The 12,187-nt window shown below is 39.8% G+C and overlaps 1 pseudogene; it reads right to left on the bottom strand.

Moving 5' to 3' along the window:
* Positions 1 to 268: 268 nt before the first annotated feature.
* On the bottom strand, positions 269 to 1,596 carry LOC146463796 (uncharacterized; annotated as a pseudogene).
* Positions 1,597 to 12,187: the final 10,591 nt, after the last annotated feature.

Below are 12,187 nucleotides of genomic sequence, written 5' to 3'. Positions count from 1 at the left end.
AATTGCTACATTCTCCTTCAAATTTTTTTTGTATTTGCTTGTGAAACAAAAGGAGAATTTGACCTTACATCAAAAGTCACTTAGGGCCTTATTCCACACACCCTTCCAATTGTATTAATAAATAAAAATGTTGATGATCCAATAAATTTATTAATACCTTAGTCACAAAATTTACTGCAATTCTCAGAACTTCATTCTTCAGTTAATTATAATTGTTCCTCGGCTACCTGTTGTTACAAAATGCAGCATAACACATTATTCCCCCATTCATCACAAACACATAGGTACACAAGGCATACATGAGCTATTTTGACGTGGTAATTATCCACCGGAAATTTGCATGCCTTCTTGTGAGCAATTTACAAAAAAAAAAACTGGTTGCGCAAAAATGAGTGGTTTCTAACATAAATAACAAGGGGCGGTCTTGCTTTTGAGTCACTTACATAAGACACTTTGGAAATTTACAAGCCCACTAGCAACCACTACCATCTGAGTTGCTATGGGAGCAAGTGATAGTGGTATTTTTCACGCGGCCGATGAGACGAAACTGCTTGAGGCGTTCATTACATCGCTCTACATGAATTTGTGCCTTGCGATCTTTTTTGTTTCAATTTCCTCTGCAGCACTGAGATTTGCCCTTCCTTTGAGAAATGATGGCATTTTCAGTTGTGCATGTAGAGGGTTCAATAAATGTTGGGCTGTAAAACGACAATCGGCCATGACAATATCACCAGGATTGATGTGCTTCAAGATGCCACATTTTCTAAAAAGCTGAACATCATCAATGTCCCCTTTGTAAAGATTTGAAACAAAGCAGGCACCCCCATTTGAGGTGACTGCAATTAAACACTTAAAAGTGTGTGTGTGCTTATATGCAGAATATATGTGTTCCCTTGTCTTGCGAATTTTTGTGACGTTTCCACTGAAAACTCAGTGCAATCAACGATGCATCGAATCTTTTTGATGGTCTTGAATATCCTTGGTAGGTATCTCAACATAATAGCCATGGATGGAAACATGACCATCTCCATATCTCTGAATACTTTGTACATTAACTGTATGAAGGTTGTAAGAATTCTCCTTATAATTGTTTGGTCAAAAGATTTTGTGGGCGAGCCTAAAAGAATAGACAAAGATTTTAAGGTAAAACCCCTTCTCAACCGTACAAGACAAATAAAGAGCTTCTCGCGATTAGTAAATTTATCATTCCGTCCTCTTTCGTTTCTGCAGACTCCTGTTGTGTTTTTTCCTCTGTAGGCAGCAATGTCATCAAGTGGGCAAATACTGTCCAGGAACTAATATAATACATCAAATTGCTCAGTACTAAGCCCAGTCAAATGTTTCATTGAAGAAGAATCTTTACAAATGTTTTCATGCGATAAACTGGTAATTAAGCTTGAGGAATTTCTTGACTTTTCAGCCATAGCTTCGTTTCTGAATAGCATAGTTTCGAGAGCATGTACTTCGAGTACTCAGCTTGAGTTGATTTGTCTGTCACAGAAACACAACATTCATATTCCTGCTGTCCGTAATCAAGCTCAATATCAGAAGTGGAAGAAACAATCGAATCTTCAGTCTGATCTAGAGAGTATCTTTTCTTTTCGCGGCAACAAAAGGCCTCAATTTAGGCGCCTTCTTCCTGCTCACCGAAGCTTGGATGATTTCTTGTTGCGAAAAGATCGCTTTCACCGCTGGATCCGGGTGCTGAAGTGTAGGTCCTCTCCCTCCAGGCCAATAAACTGCACAAATATATGCCTTTCTCGTTATCTTCGATACATCAAAGTAATTCCTTGAGCATGCTGTAATCCAGCGTTGGCATTTTTCAATTCCTTGTGACGGCTTTGGGGAGGGTATAAATGCCTTTTGACCAGAAGCTAACATTTCTTGCAGTGATTTCGGTAGCTTCTCTTGGTATCTTGAATCAATTGTACACTTTCCCCAGCAACAGTGCTTAGTATTCACCATCTTCTCTCCTTCGCACTTATTTGCCGGAGTTTTAATTCAGATAAAACAAGCGAAAAGTACAAAAATAGTCCAAACAGAGACGAAATACTCAGACAAGCTCTGCAAAGTTATCGGTTTGTTTGTCTGAGTCTCGCGGGAGTCCCATTTTCAGTGACGTCATTTGGCCGCAGCGCTATTGCTCTTGCTGATGGTCAGCAAGGAAAAAAACACATGGTGTGGGACATGTTGTAGTGCGCCTGAGTACTAAGGAGTTTCAAATGCATGTAGTTGTGGCTGAGATTGACGATGAGGGAATTCTCGGTATGGGACTTCCTATCTCAAGCTGATTCTCATATTGACATTGTGAAAAACCAAGTGTCGATTAATGGAGAAGTGTTCGATTGTTCTGATTTCAAGAACCGGCCTCTTAGCTTCAGATGTGTGGTGCGACGATCAACAATTGTTGAACCTAACACTGAGGTGATTGTCCCAGTTACCGTTCACAAGCGTTGTAATAACTTAGATCCAATTGCAAAGGCCTCTCGGTTAGGCATGCGATTGTTGGAGCGTTGTGTCAACTCACATTTGCAACAAAAGGGCCTTTATGTTACGGGGACTCTGGTGGATGTTAAAGAGGACAGAGTGTTCCTTTGCGTGTTTTCAATGTTTCTGATGAGGTTTCCAACTTGGCTGCCGAGACTGTGGTTGCTCTAGCTAAGCCAGTTGTTGATGTCACTTCACTGAAGCTTTATGAAAAGAACCATGAGCGTGTTGTGGACCAGGCTCGAGTAATAAGTCAGCATGTATCACAGGGAACATTTGAAAGGACTCTACCAGAGCCCTTGCAAGAACTTCTTAGAAGGAGCACTGAGTATTTGACTGACAGTGAGACTGAGAGACTGAAGGAATTAGTGTTCAATTACCAACATGTGTTCTCCCTTTCTGACAATGACTTAGGCACCACACATATGGTCCAGCACAGAATCGAAACAGGCAATGCCCCCCCCCCCCCCAATCCGACAGCAGCCTCGACGCAACTCTCCATGGAAACGCGATGAAATCGAACGACAAGTAACGGATCTCTTTCAACAGGAGAAGGTGAAAGAATCATCAAGTACTTGGTCTTCTCCGGTTGTGCTCGTGACTAAAAAGGATGGTAGTCAGAGGTTGTGTGTAGATTACCGCCAGTTGAATGCAGCAACAGTGGCCTTCCCTTTGCCACGAGTTGACGATTCACTCGCTGCTCTTAGTGGCTAAATATGGTTTTCCTCCTTGGATCTTGCCTGTGGTTACTGGCAAGTGGCAATGGATGCAACTACCCAGGAAAAGGCAGCATTTGTAACTCCAAGCGGCTTGTATGAATGGAATGTGACGCCAATTTGTCTCTGCAATGCACCAAGTACATTTGAAAAGTTGATGGAGCTTGTCTTGAAGGGTCTTCCTTGTAAAATCTGCTTGATTTACCTGGATGACGTGATTGTCATAAGACGCATGTATGAGGAAGAGTTAGAGCGGCTGAAACAGGTGTTTGAGCGACTTACCTGTGCAGGACTAAAACTTAAGCCGAAGAAGTGTTTTCTCCTCCAGAAGCGGGTTTCATATCTTGGTCATGTTGTCACAGAAGAAGGCATCACTGCAGATCCTGAAAATGTAGAACAAGTTCGCACATGGCCCATTCCAGAAAACAGCACGGAGGTCAAAAGCTTCCTTGGACTTGCCTCTTATTACCGCCGTTTCATCCCTGATTTTCCAACCATAGCTCAGCCACTGTACAAGCTAACAGAGGCAAAGACAGAATTTGTTTGGACAGGGCAATGTCGGCTGGCTTTCGACAGCCTGAAGGGGTTACTTACGTCCGGTAGAGTCCTGGCCTATCCGACCAGAGAGGGGAAGTTTGTGCTAGACACCGAGGCATCAGACCATGAAGTTGGTGCTGTCTTATCACAACTTCAGGGCGGGGTGGAGAAACCTATTGCGTTTGCAAGTCGAACATTGTCTAAGTCGGAAAGGAACTATTGCGTGAGCTCGGCGTGAGCTTCTGGCAATTGTTGAGTTTGTTAAGCAACACCGGCATGACCTGCAAGGTGCAAGATTCTGCATTCGAAGTAAACATGCGCCTTTGCGCTCCGTCCTTAAGGCAAAAGATCCAGAAGGACAGCTAGTGCGTTGGATAGAATTCTTAAGTACGTTCGACTTTGAAATCCAGTATCGTCCAAGACAACGACACCAGAGTGCAGATGCACTTTCTCGTTGACCATTTGATGACCGTTGTAAGTGGTGCAAGGGTTGGAAATCTCAGAAACAAGTGTCTTTTGTTGATGTTGGTATCCACACTGAAATGCAAGTCCCTAATCAGGACAATGAGCAACCTGCGAGCTGTGAAAGTCCTGTTGGTGATCGCTGTGCCACGGTGAAGTTAGAACCAATGTGGACTTCCGCCTTCTTCCAGCCTGTATGATGGCCTACCGAGGTGCTGTTCATGAGTCAACAGGGCTTCACCCGATCTCTTAATGCTGGGTAGAGAAGTGAAAGTTCCCTTGGATGTCACTACCGAGGCACCCCCTGATGCACCAACACTCCAGACAGACTATGCCCAAGCTGTTCAAAAGAGATTGGCCACTGCACATGATTTGTCTAAACAGCATTTGAACAAGGCAGCCATACGCCAGAAGAGGAACTAGGACAAACGGCTTGCTGGTAAACCATTTGCTGTTGCTGATTCTGTTTGGATGCACAATGTTATGAGAAAGAAAGGGAGAAATGCCAAACTTGGCTGTCCTTAGGATGGCCCTTATCTGGTCATATCAGCGCTGTCAGATGTAGTTTACCGCATACAGGAGAGCGCGAAGGCCAAGCCAAAGGTCATTCATGCAGACCCTTTAAAGCCTTATCTGGGACCGCCACTTGAGAGATGGATTCCAAAAAGGCAGACACAGTTATCGAATCCGAGAGAGAAGGGGAGAGAGGTATCAGATGTGAATTCTCCAGTTTTTGTCGAAGGTGAACAGTCAGCTCCAGTTAATGAGAGAGAGGGAGTTGAGCTTGTTGAAACAGAGTCGACGGCGGGAGGAGAAGACGATGATGCTAACCCAAGAACTCAGAATGCTGATAGCATTGGAGTTGATAACAGTGACCAGCCTGATGATGTGAGGACACCTGAACCTCACGAGGAGTTGTCTACTTCTGGTGCGAATGACCCAGAGGATGTTGACCATGAAACAGAAGAGTTGACTGTGCAAGTCATACCCAAGACAGATTCCAGTGCTCACGGCAGACCTTCAAGGCAGCGGAAGCCACCAAGTTGGTACGGAACTTGGGTGGCTGGTAAAGCGGATTGCTCCAGTGACGTTAACATTAAATGCTCAAGGCCTGGTGGACACTGAGAAACTGTTCATAGGAACTGTGAACTTGAAATGTTGTTGACATTATGGAACAGTCTAGGCAATTGGACAAGTTTACACGTTTTTTTTTAATGTTGTTATTACCTGAGAACTTATGTTAATGAAAGGTCGTTAGAGGCTCTCAGTCTGTTACATGAAATTCAAGTTCTTTTCAGATTTCTTACTGGCACTTAAAAGTGAATTGCGCAGCGGACCAGCACTGGAACAGTGCTTATAAAGGGGGGAGTAGTGTAGCGTTAGGTTATACCCGGAGGGTATCCCCCCTAATTAACTACTGTAAACTAGTCACGTGACCAGAGTTGTAAGAACCATGTGCTCGGTTGAGTTTCTCGTAACCTGTGATTAAAATATGGCATTACAATAGTATTCTTATTCGTAATAAAATAATAATAATAATAATAATAATAATAATAATAATAATAATAATAATAATAATAATAATAATAACAGTATTTATTAAGCTAACTTAATCACTGCACTCACTTTTTTAGTATACATGTTATTCGAATAAACAATGCGGCGTCTATAAGTTAGTTTATTCGAGGGTGGCGTTTAATCAAATAAATACGGTAAATAATTTTTACAATCTTGTGATGGCACATAAAACTAATTCTATTGGTAGTGAAAATAAAGTGCGAGCTGTTGTCTACAATTTAATTTGTAAATAGACAGCACATTTTCATAATCGTTTTGTTTCCACTTAGAGGGAAAAAGACACGATGCTGGGATGCTACGTATGACTGGTCTGTTGGATGGGCTTGAGCAATACTCCCACTCACCAACGAGGGAACCTCTATGCATCTACGGAGACCCTGCATATCCTCAAAGAATCTGGCTGAAGACTCCCTACCGTGATGCTCATCTCAGTGGCACAACAACAGTACAATGCATCCATGACTACTGTGAGGGTGGCAGTCGAATGGGTTTTAGGTGACATCTTAGCATATTTTGCATTAATGGATTATAAGAAAGATTTAAGAATTGGTTTAAGTCCAGTTGGGAAAATGTACATGATCAGTGCCTTATTAACGAATGCCTTAACTTCTCTATGTAACAAACAAAGAAGCCCCGACTGTGCTCTGTTCTGTTGTAAAGCACGCAAGAAGCGGCTAGAGCACGAAAGAAGTGTAGGGGGAAACGCAAGACGTAGTCGAGAGCTTCTCCCTACTTCTTGAGTGCTCTAGCCGCTCCCTAAGTGCTTTACAACAGAACAGAGCACAGTCGAGGCTTCTTTATTTGTTTTATGATAAAGAATTCTTTTATTTCCCCCCGCATTCACCCTCATTTTCAAAACCAACTTCATTTTCCCAACGCCAGCGTGCATCTGTACTCTGATAAAGCGTGCTAAAATAAGCCAATCACAATCCTTGTTAGAATGTTTCAAATGATTTGATTGGTTGAACAACACGAAAGCTGTCAGACATGTCAAAACAAGGCATCAAAGTTTACAAACTTTGCTCAGTTCAAATGTAACGCCAGTAGCGTCAGCGCTTCTTCAGTTTTCCCACTTAAAAATCAGGATGGAAAAGTAAAATGTTCATTGAAATCCGGTGGCCGATATTAAACCAACTGCTGCTCCGTTTTTTTTGTGAATGAACAACAGTCGAATTCACGGGAGCAAGAGGAGTGCTCGAACTGTTGACACCGTTAGGAAAATGGCCCGGGAAAAGGGCTGCTGTGTTCTTAGTGTTTCTAGAAAAATATCAAAATCAATAGGTTATATTTATAAGTCTAGTTTTTGCCTCCCCAAAACCTCCTTACGTTTCTGTACTATAGTCTAGTTTACCCTTCCTTAATTTATTGTGTTTCTGTATGGGGATCGATATATCAGTCTCATTTAAATCGTATTATTGTTCTGCAAAAGAAGATTATCAGAATAATATCAAAAGTTTCTTTTGATGCTCATACCGGTGTTCTTTTAAAAAAACAGGAGATTTTAAATTTCTCTGACAATTATTCATACCAAATAGGTAAATTTATGTATCGTTTTAAAAGAAGCTTACTTCCAAATTATTTTCGTGATATGCATGTTTACTCTTGCAAGCCAAATACATTGTTAGAAAACAAGAAATTCCAACCTTTTCTATATACCTTATTGTCGAACTAATCTTCGAAAATTCTCAATTCGGTTTCAAGGTCCCACGTTTTTCAACTCGCTAAGTCGTGAAATTCAAAACAGCGAAAGTACCAGTTTGTTTGGCAAAAGACTTAAAAAGTCCTTCTTTCTAAGTTAAATTGACTCTTTGTTGAGCTACACACCTTTTCTTTACCTTTTCTTTTTTTCTTTCTTTCTTTTTTTCTTTTTCTTCTTTTAAAAAAATTAATTGGAATTTTCATTCAGTACCCTTAACTTCTATTGTTTATCCTATAGTTCTAGGAAGCCTATCGTAAATAAGCCCCCGACTTCTATATAGGCATCCTAGCCTTTAACACATGTAATATTGTAAATAGTTAAGTAGGAATAGTGTAATTACTGAGAATATTGTGTGTCGTCTATAATGTACTTATGTTGTATTTTCGGTTAATGGCAAATAATCGAATTTTCTGTTTGATCTTTTTGTATGAGAATATGGCTAACGAGTGTTTACGGGACCTTTTAACACTGTTTTTAAGCTTGTGAAATTTTTACATCTTTTGTTCTAGAACTTGAGCTGTCCATTTTATGCCATCTTTGGTGTTTATCGTCTCTGCCTTCCATGTAATTTCGACCATTTTGGCGGTTGACATGTTTGCAAATCTCTGTTTGTTTATATTTCTACTCGGCTCTGTGTTTTAGTCGCTAACTTCTTCGAAAACTTCACTTTCAATCACCGAGTTATTTGTACTGCTTTTTACCGTGTATGTGCACAGGATGGCCTATGTCCATTGAAGCTAAGAGCTCGTTTACGTTTTCTAGGGCGTCTGGATCGAAAAATTATAATAATAATAAATAAATAAAACCGAGAGAGAAGTCCAGGAATTTCCCAAACGGGCTGATGGCGTGACCTTGTTGCTCCGTGCATATGTACTCTGATAAAGCACGCTGTTTCAACCAATCAGCGTGCGCGTTATATCGAAATTTTATTATAAATGGAAATACAGCAAGCTCATTTTTCAGTATAATGCCACCAACTATTCAAGAATATTTTCAAATCCAAATTCTTGAGACAAGAAAATCTAAGTATTTATCTAGCCACATAGAGCGGTTTTCAATTGAGTGTCAAAAGTAATTTGGTAATGGCTTTGGTTTTGCTTTACTGCGTTCTGTGATTGGTTAACAATAAGGGCTTGGTGGAAAAGGGGCGTAAGTGACAATTTGGCCTTTAGAATTAAAATTTACCCAGAAATGGTTCGCTTTGGTTTAAAAATTTGTGATATTAGAAAGTTCTGTTTTGCTTTAAGTAAGTAAGTAAGTAAGTAAGTAAGTAAGTAAGTAAGTAAGTAGTCGTGTAAGTATCATGTCCCCATAAGTTTGGCAAGTAGTCCCCATAAGTAGTTGTGTAAGTATCATGTCCCCATAAGTTCGGCAAGTAGTCCCCATAAGTAGTCCCCATAATTACATTGAGTATTTGTCCCCACAGTTAGCGATTTACAATTTTTATAATATAATGGCTCTGGACGTTCCCTTGTTGGGAGTACATTAAAATGCACTCTCTCTTTTGGTATTAGCTATACTGGAAGTCGGTGTCCCCAGAGTGCAGGTAGCGATATATGGTCCCCGCAAGTAAGCATCGGTAAGTTCCGGTGAAAGGTTAGCCTACCCTCGCTTATCCTAAAAAAGAGTATTCCATCAGTCCCATCAGTTTGATTTCCTTGTAAGTTTTCATAAGTACATCGTGGACTGAACATTTTCGAGTCCCCACAACGAAGAACTTTATAAGCAGTCCCCATAATTACATTGAGTATTTGTCCCCACAGTTAGCGATTTACAATTTTTATAATATAATGGCTCTGGACGTTCCCTTGTTGGGAGTACATTAAAATGCACTCTCTCTTTTGGTATTACCTATACTGGAAGTCGGTGTCCCCAGAGTGCAGGTAGCGATATATGGTCCCCGCAAGTAAGCATCGGTAAGTAAGTGAGTAAGTAAGTAAGTAAGTAAGTAAGTAAGTAAGGAAGTAAGGAAGTAAGGAAGTAAGTAATCGGTTTATTAACAGGGTTTCCAGGTGGTGGCTCTTCATCTGTTACTAAACATAACGACTAAAAGATAAAATATTTACAATGTTCACATAAATAAAACTTAAAATACAATAATTGTATTTTAAGTTTTATTCATATGAACATTGTAAATATTTTATCTTTTAGTCGTTATGTTTAGTTAGTAACAGATGAAGAAAAGCCGCTTTGGTGACCTGTGGTATCAGTAGGCGCAACCCATAGGAAACCCGAGTATCTAGAGATGCGCAGAACGTATGCACAGTAACAAAAGTAGACACCGTCCTTAAATTTGGCCCGTCATTTGAGGAGAGCACTTCGAAAACCTCGCTAAAATTTGCTTGAAACTTAAGCACTTGCTTACCTGTCTCTCCATATGGCAAGAAGAATGATGTGCGGTTCTTCTTGGGCATCTAAGTTTAGGCGAAGTTTATTTATTGAGACACAAGCCTTCGTTAAAAACAAAGCTCCTTTTAAAATCGGGTGCCATTTTTGCCGCTGACTGAGCCTTGTCCCTGGAATGTTGGTACAAACTAACGGTCAAGCCTAGGCACGAGTACTAAAATGTGCGCAACTGGGGAAATCCACGGAAAGCCTTTGGCACCCAACAAACAACACACGCCCCCTCCCGGCTAAGTGCAGTTCTGTACCAGCCAGCCTTGCCTGGCGTGACAGCAAGAAACGTCTCTTGAGAATATGACTTGACTTTTGTATTATTAATTTTTTTTTTTATAGGATTTGACTTCCCGATTTTCCAACGCGTAACTTACGAGTTGCCTTTAATTGAATGAAAAGCTGACTGAAAGAAACTGAAAATTTGTCTTTGTATTCACGTTATCCAAAAAACCTTCAATTTGGTCAAGTTGTTGTTTTGCCGAGAACGGCAACATTTTTTAGGCACGTGTAGGGTCATTGTTTTGCTCATTAAACCTTTTGTATTTCGAGGTTCTCATTACCGGCACGGTACGGCGCGGCTGGCTGGTACAGAACTGCTCTTAGCCGAGGTTGTCGAAGTGCTCTCCTCAAATAACGGGCCAAATTTTATTCAAATTAGACTTGTAGTTTCCTACCTCTCCGTTAACCATTAACCATAAGCCATGGATAACCAGTGGCCTCAAAAAATCTATCAAAGTGAAAAATTCTCTTTTTCAATCAGGGGATTTCGCACAATATAAACTCTATAGAAATAAAATCTCTGCTCTTACTAGGTTGAGTAAAAAGAATTATTATCACTCATTCTTTGCTGACAATTTGAATAACATGAAGAACACCTGGAATGGCATAAATAGCCTTATCAATGGCAAAAAGAAAAAATCACGGGCTGTTTCTTCGCTAAAGCGCCTTAATGACAACAGCGTAACAAATGATCCCCGTGAGATTTCTAAATCTTCAACAATAATTTTCCTCCGTTGGAGAAAAATTAGCGTCGCGTGTACCACCTTCTTCTTGCATTTTTACTGAGTATTTGTCACCCAATAATAATCCAGATTCCTTCTTTTTCGATGCAGTCTCTCCAATAGATATTGACCGTGAAATACTGTCTATTCCTAGAAATAAAATTTAAGGTCTCTACTCTTGTCCGAACCATATCTTATCCGGTGCGTAACACATTATTTCTGTTTAACTGTTCCCACTAACATTAGTAATCTCTTCATTAAAGCTAATGAAAAGCATAATCATGAGACCAGGTTCTCTTCCTCCGACAATTTTTATATTAACCCATCGAGACTGAATCAAAACCAACGTTCTTTTGCTAGGTTCGGTGCTAAGCTTTGGAAAACCCTTTGCGATAAACTTCGGCAACTCCCCAAGAGAGCTTTCAAAAAACATGTCAATGACACGTTATTCTCGTTATTAGAGGCCGAGGACGATTATGATAATTCGCCTATACTGCTTAAAAAAATAGCGAACTATCGGAAGGATACACAGTTTAATTTATAAAGTCGATACTGAAAATCTCATTTAGTATAGTTTCAAGAAAAATTAGTTCAGTTTTACAATGAGTTTAGAATAATTTATAATTTACTTATTAAAAGTGGTTGATTTTGTAAATGTTATGTATTTACGTTTGTATATGTTAATTATTTAGGTAATTTATTACTGACTGCTGTTCCCCTTTTCTCCGCCCGCCTCGACTAGCACCTGCTATTTGCGGGCGGAAATGTTTTGCCATGTAAATAACTGTTGTTAGAAATGTTTTGCAATGTAATATCGAATAATTAAATTAATAGTAAGTTAATAGTATGTTATGTCAATAGTATAATAGTATGTGAAGGTTATTTACTGATTGATCACGTTGTGATATTATTATCGTTATTATTGTTATTATTATTATTATTATTATTATTATTATTATTATTATTATTATTATTATTATTAACATAATATAGGGATGCACGTGGTCCAGCTGCTGAGAATAAAACCGCACCGAGAAGCATTGAAAACACAGCAAAACACACCGGGTAAGCTTTTCCAGACTTAATTATATTTTTTGTGGGTTCTGTGGGAATATTGTTGTCTAAATTTCGATTTAATTTTAACGTTATACAAACTATTAAATCAAGCTTGCATGGTAACCTGTGTCAAATACGCTTTGGTAACCTGTGCTGATACAGGGATATTTTTGTGCGGTTTAAAACTATGCGAAGAAAGCAGAACTTAGCAAGTGCTCTTGGTATTTAGAAAGAAAATTGGGAGTAACAAAGAG

Source organism: Pavona decussata, unplaced genomic scaffold (assembly GCF_977016875.1).
Source record: "Pavona decussata unplaced genomic scaffold, jaPavDecu1.1 SCAFFOLD_175, whole genome shotgun sequence".
Taxonomy (NCBI): domain Eukaryota; kingdom Metazoa; phylum Cnidaria; class Anthozoa; order Scleractinia; family Agariciidae; genus Pavona; species Pavona decussata.
Note: the sequence above shows the minus strand (reverse complement) of the source record. Positions and strands in the feature narration are given on the sequence as shown.